Source organism: Taudactylus pleione, unplaced genomic scaffold (assembly GCF_031769625.1).
Source record: "Taudactylus pleione unplaced genomic scaffold, aTauple2 ptg000671l, whole genome shotgun sequence".
NCBI lineage: Eukaryota > Metazoa > Chordata > Amphibia > Anura > Myobatrachidae > Taudactylus > Taudactylus pleione.
This window is the reverse complement of record NW_028285073.1, coordinates 5,009,299-5,023,631: the sequence shown is the minus strand read 5'-3', so window position 1 is coordinate 5,023,631 and position 14,333 is coordinate 5,009,299. Positions and strand designations below refer to the sequence as shown.

General features: G+C 48.7%; 1 protein-coding gene across 9 annotated transcripts in view; it reads right to left on the bottom strand.

Annotated features, from left to right (window-relative positions):
- The window catches only part of BIN1 (bridging integrator 1), a 162,552-nt gene that overhangs the window by 50,563 nt on the left and 97,656 nt on the right, over positions 1-14,333 (bottom strand). The gene's annotated exons all lie outside the window — the stretch shown is intronic.

The window sequence follows — 14,333 nt, the reverse complement described above, 5'->3', positions numbered from 1 at the left end:
ATGAAGCACAAGTAGTGGACATAAAAAGGTTAATAACTGGGTAAATAAGACGTCAAGTATAATGAAAGCAAGGGCTTTCATTATACTGCTCATGTGTTAATTATACAAATAGAATCCCAGCATGGTTATGGTAATGTATATGGGTGATATAGTCATAATGTAACATAGAAACATAGAATTTGACGGCAGATAAGAACCACTTGGCCCATCAAGTCTGTAGACACCACAATGTCAACAGTTATGATGTTGACATTTTTAAAATGTAGACAGACAACACGCTAACATCCTCAGAATGTTAACATGTGACATGCTGACATTGTGAGAATGTCGATATTAGAATTAGGCTGCGAGATCGGAGGGGTAGGGTTAGGCACTAGGGGAAGTAGGCTACAGGGGCGGTAAGGGTTAGGCACTAGAGGGAGGCAAGGCTGCCATCAGAAATTGTGGGGCTCAGGACTGACATAATTGGCAGATGCTCTCCAGCCCCAGGCTCTCTCTCCAGTCCCCTTGTGTGTTTCCAGCCCCAGCGTGTCTCTCTATCCCCCTTTTGTGTCACCAGCCACCTTCTGTGTCTCCAATGCAGCTCCTCAGTCTCTCCAGCCAGTCTATCTTTATAGCCCTAGCATGTCTCTCCAGTCCCCTTCTGTATCTATAGCCCTAGCGTGTCTCTCAGGTTCCTTCTATCTCTATAGATCAAGTACGTCTCTCCGCTTCTGTCTCTACAGCCCCCTTCTGTATCTATAGCCCCAGCATGTCTCTCAGGACCCCTTCTGTCTCTGTGCCCTAGCATGTCTTTCCAGCCCCTTTCTGCCTCTCCAACTCCAGGCCAGTGTCATTTACTTACCTTATCCTATCTTCTGGCTGTTATTCACTCCATGGCTCTTGTAAGCAGCACAGCGTGACGTAATAATGTCACACACTGCACCGCAATAAAGAAAAAAAAAAACTTTATTGCACCACTAGCTGGAAGGAGAGGGACCAAGTAACAGGGCTCCCAGGACCCCGTACTTGTCGCTGTCACCGGGCCTGGGAATCGGCCTGGCACAGGGGGGAACCAGGGGCTGTGGCATGCCACTGATGGAAAATGGGGCCCGGTCCAGCAGGACCTGTCCTGAGCTCCCAGTGGGCCAATCTGCCCAGGGGGGCCCACACCGCACACCCTGCACCCATAGTCTTATACTTACCTGCTGTAGTGCTAAGAGACTGCCCAATATTTTACAGTAGCAGTTTTTAGTAGGCAAAAACCAGGTTGATTTGCCTATTAAAAAGATTGCTACTTTAAAACACCCGTCAGTCTTACACGGGACTCGCCGATGTCTCAAAGCCGCAGCCTTTTACATTTCCTCCCATACTGTATCTTATCTGTCTTGATATTTGTACAATAGTTGGGAGCTTCATAAATCATAGGAAAATACCTGACGTTATGTGCTGGTTAGATGTGATTTGGGGGCACCTGGGAAGTATGGTTATGGAGAAATGAGGTATCTAACCAATCACATATCCCAGATCAGACTTGTTTACCATTTTATAGCTTAAATATTAGAGAATAATTTGAACATACCATATTTCATGTGGCTACTACACAGGGGAAATTATGTACAGTTGGTTGTACTTATTGTAAGTTAAAAGTTACTTGGGCAGTCCTGGCATGAACCCTGGGTTATTAACCAGCCAGTCAGTCATCAGGGACTTGGTCATGACATCACTATGGTAGGTGAAAAAGTTGATAAAAGGTATGGGGACATTTTGCTCAGAGTCAGACTTTGGGGGATTAATTCTAAGATGAAGCCTGGACCTACATATCCTGACCTAGTCAAAGTCAAACAGGGAAACCCCGCAGTGTAAGAAGGTTATACTGCGAGATGAAACATCCTTCTCCATGTTCTGGGCAAACAGAGCCATGCATACATGGCAGAAAAATAACGCTCTCTACAGTTCTACCACTAGTGAAGGATTCTGGTGGTTCTGTTAAGTTATTTTTCTCATATGGCAGACAGAGCCGGCCCTAGGTATAGGCAAACTAGGCAAATGCCTAGGGCATTTGGAATGCCTAGGGGCATGCATTCCAAGCTTAGGGCCAGCTCAGCTTGACAGCGGGCAACGGCGGGACTGGGGCGGGAAGACGGCACCACTGTTCTTGCTGTCCTTCCACAATCACAGCTCTCAGCTCGGATCGGGCGACAGCTCATACAGCCGACAGCAGTGGGCAGAAGAGACAGTGGGGGCAGTGGGCAGTAACACAAATGGCCACTGGAGGAGGGCTGCTGGGCACACCCAGCCGCAGCAGCTCCTCCTCCCATGGGCCTTGGCCGAGTCCAGCAGGCTGGGCCTGTCTGCAGGGAGACACAAAGGGGAATGGGGGCTCCAATGCTCTTGCTGGCACAGGGCACCAACATGTCTAGTTACGGCTCTGTGGATGAGGATTGCAATGGGTGAGGCGTGATGGATGTTGCTGGCTGCTGCTGTGATCTGTACTGCTGGTTGATGGGTGCTGTGCTGGGAGAGGGGTGCTGGGTCAGAGGCAGAACTAGCAATGGTGCTAGGGGGGCACCACCCAAAATCTTGCCTAGGGCATCAAACTGGTTAGGACCGCTCGGTGGCAGAGGTTCCTAAGCGCAATCCTCAAGGCACCCCAACATTACAGGTTTTAGAGATATCCATGGTTGAGCACAGGTTGTTAAATCAAATTGACTGCGGTACTAATTAAGTTACCTGTGGTCAAGCATGTGCCGACTAGTGCACCACACTGTATGTCAAGAGAGCCAAATTGTGAACATTGGGCCTGATTCAGACCCACTCGCGAGCGGCTGTCCGCTCGCAAGTGGGTTGATGTTATGGACTGAGCATGCGCACGATGGAGGGAGCTCCGTCGTGCGCATGCGCCAGACGCGACGAGCGAAGGAAAGTCCTTCGCTCGTTGTGTCCGATCAAAGGGGGCGTGCTGTCAATGTTGATTGACAGCACGCCCCCTTTGGTGGGCGTGCCAGGGGCGTGCCTCCCTGACGGGGGCGTTCCCACGGGAACGCCTCCCGTCAAAAGCCGGCCCACTGACATCACTAGTGATGTCAGTGGGAGTGATTTTGGCTCTGATAGAGCCAAAATCACTCCGGAGCTTGTGGTTGAAAACCTCAACCGCAGGCTCCGGCTCGCAAATTCGATGGTCGCGATGGTCTCGACCATCGCGACCATCACAATGCACGCTCGTATAGCCTGTGGGTGGTGACCCACAGCTATACGAGCGTCCAGGAGGACGCTCCATGAAAATGGAGCCCGGCCCTCATTCAGAGCGTGCGCTCTGCTCAGAGCGTACGGCTCTGAATGAGGGCCATTGTCTCTATTCACTCACCTTGTGACAAGAGAATGACAAAACAAAGAATGGCTACTCTAATTTACTGTAAGAATAGGATTTGCATTGACAGTTTGAATCCCTGAAGTAAATTACAGACCCTCTGTAAATAGTTTCTTACTGGCTAGAACAGTGGTCAGGGAACAGAGGTAAATTACCCCATATGGGGTAAAAATGAAATTCCTGGGAGTAATGGACGGACAGCCGGGCATGCATACGAATCATTCTATAATATAGAATGATTCATATGCATGCACGGCTGTACCGCAGGGAAGCTCTAAGCCGAACGCCCACTGAGATGTTATTACCAGCGGGTGCCCAGCTCCTTCCCTGCAGCGCTGCGTTAGCCGGAGGCTGGAGTTCTCTTCTGAACTCCAGCTTCCGTCTCTCTCCATGCGCACTATGAGAGAGACATCATGAAGTCTCTCTCATAGTTCCAAGGAGCAGCCGGGCGGACAGGACGGCGGCAGCGGATGCAGGAGCGGGGATTAAGGTAAGTGTTTTTTTTTGTACAAGCGGCACTACTACAGGAGTATTATATGGGGGCACTACTACAGGGGCATTATATGGGGGCACTACTACAAGGGCATAACTATGAGGGCACTACTATATGATTTCCTTCCTTTCAAATCAAGGGGGTAACGTCGGCGTATCTAAATATATTTTGGGGTAAAAGGTAAAAAAGTTCCCTGACCCCTGGGCTAGAAGAAGATTTAAGATGTTACAGGGAGATGGAAAACTGCCGTCAGATGGGTTTATTCTGCTGCTCAGCCAGAGAGTCGGGATCAATTTCCATTTGGCCACACAAAGTTTTATTTCTACAAAGTTGATATCAAGGACATCTCACTCCTTAGCCAACCTCTATTACCCCCATCACATGGAGGAATCTTCTGCCAAATCTTGAGGCATTAACTAAAAGGGCGCTAGCACAAAATGGGCCTGATGTAGGTGTATGGATCTTTGTGGCCAGATAGTCTCCTATCTGTACGCTGAATGAGTATCGTACCCATCACCATCAAGGAAGTACTTGCACCAGCCTATACTGTACTTGGGGCAAGAGAGGTTCCCTGGAATCTTGCGTATTTATGCTTTCTCCCAATGCAGCATAGACCGAGGCAGTGTTTAAATCATACATGTGTACTTTGCTGGAAGTTGCAGGAGGATCAAGATTTTTCAGGTAGCCCTCCGCACCCCGGTAAGAGTGGCTGGATCGGCCGCATCCTGTCCACTTCCAAGTGAAGAGGGCAAAATTGTGAAGATAAAAATAGGAATTCAAAATCTCATAAGGGGGGGCAAATATGTTGCGAAAATGCTGCATTTAGTCCTGCCCCCTCTTCACAGACTTTTGGCTTCAATTGGTGCCCAGTATGACAAAAGAATCATTTGCATACTATAGGTGCCCCCACATGTTTCTCTTCATTCATAACCCGGGAATAGATCCATATAAGATCTATATTGTAAAACAGAAATTCTCAAACTGCTGATACTGTACCTCAGTGATTTCCACCTTTGTGTTCAGCATTTTTTAAATACTGAAACTATAACTATGCAGGAGAACTTCCTTATTTCTGTGTTTTATCCAGCTGCGGGGAAATATTTTCCTTTGTCGCTCAGATTTTCAGAGCCAGAAGGACTCCATCACAAAGACATCAATCAGCCGAACATGGGAATCACAGAAGGGGGTGACTGGGAAGTTTGTGTGGGGGAGGAGCGGTTCTTGTAACCTCAGGAAGCCGCCTCTATTTGGGGTTTGAGTCTCGCATGTATTCTGTGTGTTTGTTTCCCTTTATTTTCCCACCAGAGACTGTAACTGTACTTTATCCTCAACAGAAATTACTCCTGCCAGACATCACATAAGAAACAGCAATAAAACCTCTAAACAGTTAATATTTAAAGAAACAAAAAAAAATAAATCATACATTCAATACAAATGATTTATGAGAGTGCCGCCTGCTATTTACCTTAGTGTATGTGTGTGTACATATAAATATCATACACAATTGGTAGGCCGGCACTCCTGTGCAAAGTATTGTGCCATGGTGCCTGGTGTCCTCCTAATTACCTTTTGCCTGTGAAGGGAGTGGACCAGGTAGCAGTCAAATAGGCTGCACTCTGGTCGGCTTATATAAAACACTAAAATTCGGCACACACACACTTACTTAGCGGCCTAGCAGGTTACTGGCCCTGTCCCCTAGGTGCATAACATCATGCCATCGCACTGGGGGGCGGGAGTGTCATCACCTGGAAGTGCGAAGTGCAGCACTGCTGTGAGTGTCCTGAGGATGCTGCACAGACTGCAGACTGTCTGTCTGAGCAGCACTGCATCAGCGATACTGGCTGCAGGGTTGTGTTCCAAGCAGTGCCGTAAGTTCATCCCAGACACCCGGAGGAATGTTATAATTTGGTGCCCTTCCCCCTCGTGACAGCCGCTGACACTGTAATGTAGCAATTTGCATGCATACTGCCTATAGATAGCCTAAGGTGGCAGCTGATGGTCTGACATGTAGCTCTCCACTAATGTAATGCATGGTGGCTTCTCAGGTGGCGGGAATAGGTGCCATGTATTGGGCTACCGTGATGGTACACTACGGCTACTAAGTAACAGCCCTAAGTGGGGTGAATATGTTGTGGACAATGGAGGAGGTGCCCCTTCAGAGCTGGAGTTCGGCGGCAGGCATAGTTCTGCCCCTGGTTCCAAGCAACCTGCTTGCCAGTGGCAAGGGCCATGGGGCAGCGACGGTGCCGCAAACAGCGCACACCTCTAGTTTGGCACTGTATACAGTCAGAAACGGAGGCACTTACTTTCGCCATGATTGAGAGACAACAAAGGTGATCAACATTTCACTCCTCTGTGGACTTTTACCAAAAACACCCCAGATGACTGAAACATTGATCGGGACAGTAATTGGACAGTGTATATGCAGGAGGGCCAGCCAATAAACATCTTCAAATGCTCCTGCAATGGTCAGCTAGGAAAGTTGGGATAGCGTGTTCTGCACACAGGCATTTCGACACCTATCTTAAATCCCCTGTCGGGCATTAGCCGTCGGGATTTTGATAGATGGCGCCGCGGCCGCCGGTCATTTAACTACATCCCTCTTTCCCGATCTCCCTATCCTGTTAAAGAGATGAAAAGAAATACTGGCACTTATTGCACCTGAATGGAGCAACAACTGAGTTGCTCCATCGGGCGTCTTAGAAAAGATAGCCGCCTTATAAAGATTTGACTCGCCCCCACAAATGTATCCATTTACTGCAGATGCTAGGATTGTGGAATGTACACTTATAGAAATATGGCAATAAATTTGATTTTTTTTTTTTATTAATCTAAATTATTCCAGCACTCAAGGAAAGGCAGACAATACAAGGTTTAAGGTAGGCGCCAGCTTTACCCATACCTCCAAATTGTCCTCTAAAATGGTACTGTCCCGCTGTACCACTTGCGGGTCGCAGTGTCCCACAGGTGGGGGGGGGAGTTGGGGAGAACACAGTCACGCTGCTGCTCTGCAGAACTGAGCAGTGGTGACTGGATGACATGCGCATGCACATCATTCATATACACAGTGTTGGTTCTGTTAGAGACTAGGGGCCTGTCTAGCAAGCCCCCAGCTTGACTGAAAAGGGTGTGGCTTATGGGCATGGTATTTCCTGCGAGGCCACACCCTAATTTTCAGGTGTCCCTACTTGCTGGCTTCTAAAGGTGGGAAGTATGGCTATACCCTTAATTAAACTAAACACACCCACTGCACAAGCAACACCCCCATGTAAACCACACCTACACCGCACTGGTCACAACCCCACATTACCAGTCACACTGCTGCGGCGTGCAATAGGCCCTTCATGAATTTCAGCTCCAGGCTCATGTGACCTTAATCTGGCACTGACCCACTAACAGATTTTTTTTGGGTGGGGCGGAGGGCCTAATTCAGCAAGGAACGCAGTTGCTTATTCACACACAATCGGCCAGTTGTTGCGTTCTGCACATGCATCGCAGTGTGCGACCTAGCCACTGCGATCGGGACTGTGATCACAGAGGTTACGCAGACCCATGGCAGAGTGATTGACAGGAAGTGCCGTTTGTAGGTGGTGACTGGGGGTTGGTCGGCCGAATGCAGGCGTGCCAGTGCGGTCGCACGCCAATTCAGGGGCATGCAAAATTATCCACTGCGATACCATACGCAGCCTGTGGCCTCATAGCGTGCGCTGAAGTGCAATTCCTGAGTGATATCTGACCTGCCTTAACTGTGCGTATGGGTCCGATGTTACCGATTGTTTCGCTTTGTTGGCCAAGTATACGGATGTGAGTAAGGGGAAGTGGGTGTCCTTATGTCAGGCTGCGGTCGCAATGCGATAGCAAACATTTACATATCACCGCAGATATTAGCAAGTGCATTGCGTGTGTATAAGCAGAATAGCGATCATTGCTGAAGCAGGCCCAGAGACGCTAACCAAGGAACCCTGGGACAAATGGCAGAACTGAGCAGCCTCTGGGAAACCACTGTAGGGGTGTGCACCGGCCACTTTTCGTGTTTTGGTTTTGGATCTGGATCTTTCTTCGTGTTTTGGATCTGGATTGGTTTTGCCAAAACCACCCTTCCGTGTTTTGGGTTCTGGGTTTTGTGTTTTGGATCTGTATTTTTTTTTAAAGAAGCATAAAAACAGCTAAAATCACAGAATTTGTAGGTTTTTCTGCTCCTATACTATTATTAACCTCAATAACCTTAATTTCCACTCATTTCCAGTCTATTCTGAACACCTCACACCTCACAATAGTGTTTTTATGTCCAAAAGGTTGCACCGAGGTAGCTAGATGACTATGCTAAGCGACACGAGTGGGCGGCACAAACACGTGACCCATCTAGGCGTGAAACTGCAGTGGCAGACAGGATGGCAGTTTGAAAAACTAGGCCCAAACTGTACATAATGCAAAGAAAAAAAAGAGGTGCAAGATGGAATTGTCCTTGGGCCCTCCCACCCTCCCTTATGTTGTATAAACAGGACATGCACACTTTAACAAACCAATCATTTCAGCGCCAGGGTCTGCCACACAACTGTGGCTGAAATGATTGGTTCGTTTGGGCCCCCACAAAACAAGCTGGCAATTAATCTGTCCCTGCACAAACTGGCTCTACGGAGGCAAGATGTCATCCTCATCCTCCTCATCCACCGATTCCTCACCCTCTTCAGTGTGTACATCCTCATCCTCACAGAGTATTAATTTGTCCCCGCTGGAACCACAGGTCCCTCTGTACGTTCTGGAGGCTGGTCTCCCTGGAAGAGTTGATAATTCATTTTATGAACATCATCTTCTCCACATTTTGTGGAAGCAACCTCCTACGCCTTTCGCTGACAAGGTTCCCGGCTGCACTAAACACTCTTTCGGAGTACACACTGGAGGGGGGGCAACTCAGGTAAAATAGAGCCAGTTTGTACAGGGACCTCCAAATTGCTTCTTTTTCCTGCCAGTACAGGTACGGACTGTCTGACATGCCTAGTTGGATGCTGTCACCGATGTAATCCTTTAACAGACAGACGCACGCTTGTCGCTGCTGCTTTGAGGATGCAAGTGCGGCTACAGCCCACACAATTCACAAAGACAGAAAAAAGAAGAAGAATATTTTTATTGTTTGTGTAGCGCACTTTGAGGGTGTCACCACCCTTTAACAGACAGACGCACGCTTGTCGCTGCTGCTTTAAGGATGCAGGTGCGGCTACAGCCCACACATTTCACAAAGACCGAAAAAAAAAGAACAATATTTTAATTGTTTGTGTAGCACACTTTGAGGGTGTCACCACCCTTTAACAGACAGACGCACGCTTGTCGCTGCTGCTTTAAGGATGCAGGTGCGGCTACAGCCCACACAATTCACAAAGACAGAAAAAAGAATAAGAATATTTTTATTGTTTGTGTAGCACACTTTGAGGGTGTCACCACCCTTTAACAGACAGACGCACGCTTGTCGCTGCTGCTTTGAGGATGCAAGTGCGGCTACAGCCCACACAATTCACAAAGACAGAAAAAAAAAGAACAATATTTTTATTGTTTGTGTAGCACACTTTGAGAGTGTCACCACCCTTTAACAGACAGACGCATGCTTGTCGCTGCTGCTTTGAGGATGCAGGTGGAATCTAGACGGGATTTGGAACCGGGGACACACTACCTCCATCAATTGTCTAAATCCCACTGCACTAATGGCGGATACCGGACGCACGTCTAACACCAACATAGCAGTCAAGGCCTCAGTTATACGTTTTGCTTCAGGATGAATGCTGTCGTACTTCATCCTCATCGCTAGGGACTGTTGGAGGGTCAATTGTTTAGTAAAAGTAGTGATGTTCCTACTTCCTCTCTGGGATGACGAACAACTCCCAGCAGCAGCAATAGCACTAGGAGGAAGTGGTTCTTGATCTTTCCCTATTTTATTTTTAACAGAGAAAGTTTGGTCCTCCATTTATGTTATATTGATATATACGTGCGGCTAAAGCGCACACAAACACAGAAAATATTTTTTTATTTTTGCTGGAGAGTAGTGCACTTTGTGGGTTACACCACCCTTTAAGAAATGAGCCAGCCGGCTCTTTACTTATGGGACACAGGCGCACGCTTGGCGCTGCTCCTTTGTTGATGCACGTGCAACCACAGTGCACACAAGTCACAAACACAGAAAATATTTTTTTTTTGGTTTGGACTGGAGTGTACTTTGGGGGTTACAGCACCCTTTAACGGTCAAGCCAGCCGGCCCTTTACTTATGACACAGGCGCACGCTTGGCACTACTTTGTTGATGCACGTGCGGCTACTGCGCACACAATTCACAAACACAGAAAATATTTTTTTTTTTGGTTTGGACTGGAGTGTACTTTGGGGGTTACAGCACCCTTTAAAGGTCAGGCCAGCCGGCCCTTTACTTATGACACAGGCGCACGCTTGGCACTACTTTGTTGATGCACGTGCGGCTACTGCGCACACAATTCACAAACACAGAAAATATATATTTTTTTGGTTTGGACTGGAGTGTACTTTGGGGGTTACAGCACCCTTTAACGGTCAAGCCAGCCGGCCCTTTACTTATGACACAGGCGCACGCTTGGCACTACTTTGTTGATGCACGTGCGGTTACTGCGCACACAATTCACAAACACAGAAAATATATTATTGTTTTAGCACTTGGGGGGAGCACCCCTGATGGACAGAGCACCCCCTGGACAACACTACAGCACCCCTTTAGGACTGGGACACTGCACAGGACTTTGGAGTGGACACAGCCCCTATGGAGAACTGACTGCACAACACAGTCCAGCCAGCCCCTATGGACTTTGAAGTAGTGGACACAGCCCCTATTAACAACAGCAGCACAGCACAACACAGCCAGCCCCTATGTACTTTGAAGTAGTGGACAACAGCAGCACAGCGCAGCACAGCACAGCACAACACTACTCTGCACTACACTACACTACACTTCACAGCCCAGCCAGCCCTAACTCCCACCCTCACTCTTCACTGTCCACAGCCGAGTGAGAAAATGGCGCCGACGCGGGTACCTTATATAGGATCCAAAACCCACGAGACTCGGAAGGCGGGATGATGACGTTTTGCCTCGATTTCAGATCCGAGTCAGGCGGGAAAAGTCGAGCCTGACTCGGATCGGCCTCGGATCGGGGGGGCTCGGATTTCAGAAATCCGAACCCGCCCACCCCTAGAAACCAGTGAAGGAAAAGAGCTCAATAGCTCAAGGTGGTACTGTAATTTTAATATGATTGTGACAGGATTAGATTACTACCACCCCAAAGCATTACTGGTTACCAAAATCTATTCACCATTGGCTTCTACTGTTGCTGCTGACTATGGGTGTCAATATCACACCATTTCCAGGGCAATCTCTACTGCCACCTGTAACTGCTCACGCTTCTTTGTGCAATGTAGCTGCTGCAGAATCTCTTTGCTGGTTTCTCTGACTAGTAATGATAACTTCCAGTATTTTATCAGATACTTACTGGGGTCCTAGGTAATACACAGGTATGTGCTCCCTTTACGCTCTACATTTGTAAAAAAAAAAAAAAAATGGATTTTGAAAATCGGGGCCTCTCAGTGGCCCTGATTCAGAGCCAGACGCTCTGACAGAGCGCTCGCTCTGAATCAGGGTGTCTTTTTTTTTTTTTATGGAGCGGCCTCCCGGCCGCTCGCATTGCTGTGGATTTTCACCCACAGCTAATGCGAGAGGCCAGGATGATGGTCGCGATGGTCTTGACCATCAGGCTTGTGACGAGACCCTTGTGGCAGGGTCTCGTGGCCGCAAGCCCCAGAGAGCTTTCGGCTTAAACAGAGCCGAAGGCTCTCCCACCGACATCACTCGTGATGTCAGTGGGACGCCCCCACACGCCTCCATCTGGGCAGCTACCCCCCCCCGGCCTGCCCACCAAAGAGGGCGTGCTGTCACTCAACATCGACAGCACGCCCCCTTTGGTGCGAGACCCGGAGCGATGGATTGCCCGTCGCTATCCAGGTCGTGCGCATGCGCTCTGGGCCACCATTGACCCGGTTGCGAGCGCTCAACGCTTGCGACCGGGTCTGAATCAGGCCCACTGTTCACTGGGCGGGTTCTAGGTTGCCTAATGGATAATCCAGCTCTGGACCTTACTGTGAGTGCTGTATATAATAAGATCCTTTATTAAGTGTGGTGTTTAGGATACAGTGGAATTTGGGCCCGATTCAGAGCCGGACGCTCTGACCAGAGCGCTCGCTCTGAATCAGGGCCCTCCTACCTAAAAATGAAGGGGCCTCTTGGACGCTCGCATAGCGTCCATCGGGCTTGCGATGAGACCCTGCGGTAGGGTCTCAGTGACCGCAAGCCCTGGAGTGATTTGGCTATATCAGAGCCAAAGTCACTCCCACTGACATCACTAGTCGGACCCAGACGGTAGGCGTTCCCATGGGAACGCGTCCGTCTGGCAACCACGCCCCCGGCACATCCACCAAAGGGGGCGTGCTGTCACTCACCATCGACAGCATGCCCCCTTTGGTGCGAGACCTGGAGCGACAGCTTGGCTGTCGCTATGCGGGTCTTGCGCATGCGCACCTTGGAGCTCCCTCCGTCGTGCGCATGCGCACTAGGGTACCATCGACCCGCTTGCGAGCGCTCAGCGCTCGCGAGCGGGTCTGCATCAGGCCCTTGTTTCCATCAGGCCTAACAGTGGGGCAGGGGTGTTTTAAGAGAGGAGGTGGCCCGTGTGCAGCCTCCGTTTGGGCCCCCTCCTCTCTGACGGCGGCTCAGCGGCACTGATCGCTGTAGATTCTGGCTTCATGCCACAGCGCATGAGCAGTCTTCGGGAAAATGGCTCCCACACCTACTTTCCCGGGGACATCTTTTCTGCGCATGCGCAGATCACTGTGAGTGTTGCTCTACAGCGCCGGTCTGCTGCTGCGGAGTAGCACTCCGGGAATCGGCGCAGAGGTAAGTATAATTATCTCTAGGTGCAGGGTGTGCGGTGTGGGCCCCCCTGGACCCAGGGGCCCGTGTGCACCGCACACCTTGCACCCATTATAAAGACGCCTATACAATGGGGTCAGTTTGGACTCTTAGGAGTAAATTTACTAAGATTAGAGTTTTTAGAAATGGAGATGTTGCCCATAGCAACCAATCAGATTCTAGCCATTATCTTCTAGAAGGTGCTAGTTAAATGTTAAGTAGAATCTCATTGGTTGCTATGGGCAACATCTCAATTTCTAAAAACTGTCATCTTAGTAAATTTAACCCATATACTGTCCTGGAACAAAGTGTCCCTGATCTCTCTATTGAAATTATATCTCATATTACTTCTGTAATCTGAGCATTGATATATTGAAACATTGTGTAAAAGTGGTTTCAAATCATTGAAGTTGAACACATTCCATGAAAAGTGCAGTCATCTCCAGCACAGGATGTTGTGCAATTAAGAAGACAGTATTCCCTGTTTTACCCAGAGATCACACAGCACCAGATTTCATTTTCAGCCCTTTTACCAGATGACTCTCTGATGTCTCGGTTACTCCAGTCACTCTTTCTAGGCTTTCATCTGGAGTCTATTTTTGTTTTATTCAGCAGGTTTTGCACCATGGAGCCAGTTTCTCCTTGTAATGCCATGCTCAGCGTCTTGTCTGTGTTTTCAAAGGTTGAGTCATTTCTATATTGCTGTCCTGAACAATGATTTCATCTGAAAAGTCACAAACTGGCTTCCTGCATGGAGAAAATCTGACACCCCCACTGGCTGCTCACACACAGAGAGTGTTTGCCTCCAGTAGCCTGTTATACCAATGTTTAAAGAGCAAATGAAGTTTGAATACATCAAAGCTTGGGTGTTACTGAGCAAAATATAAGTAAATATAAATGTTTATACTGAACAAACTCTGGGCCTTACACAGCTGAACGCAGATTCTAGATGGTCAGGAATCTGCGCATGCGCCGGACATGTACTGCTCATGTGTAGTATGGGTCATGCATGATCGCACGCAGAGCGGCAGTGACTGTCAGTGATTGACAGTCTGCTGCCATTAGAGGGTGGGAGGGGGCGGCGACAGCCTCTGTTTCCCGAAACTGAGGCGTGTTGCCGCCATTGGATAAGGGGAGGGGAGAGAGGCCAGCATCTCCATTGGCTGAAGGAGATTTCCTTGCCTCTTTGTTGAATCTGCGGCTTCCGGCTTGCCTGAAACCATGAGTCACTCAACTGGCCGAAGTGATCGCAGATTATCTGATGCTGCGTCCTTGGATGCAGCTCGGATAAGTAATGCATGCAGTCGGCGTGACGCCTCCTGCTGCATTACCATAATTGCAAGGACGGAGTTGCAAAGCTGCTTGCATGTGCTCCATTCTATTTCTTTATCTGGAAGCAGGACAATAGGTGAAGCGAGGGACCCATTTGCCTGTTATACAGTATGCATACATAAAATATGAGATATGGTAAGAACTTACCTTTGTTATCTCTATTTCTACGAAGTCCATAGGGTTCCACAG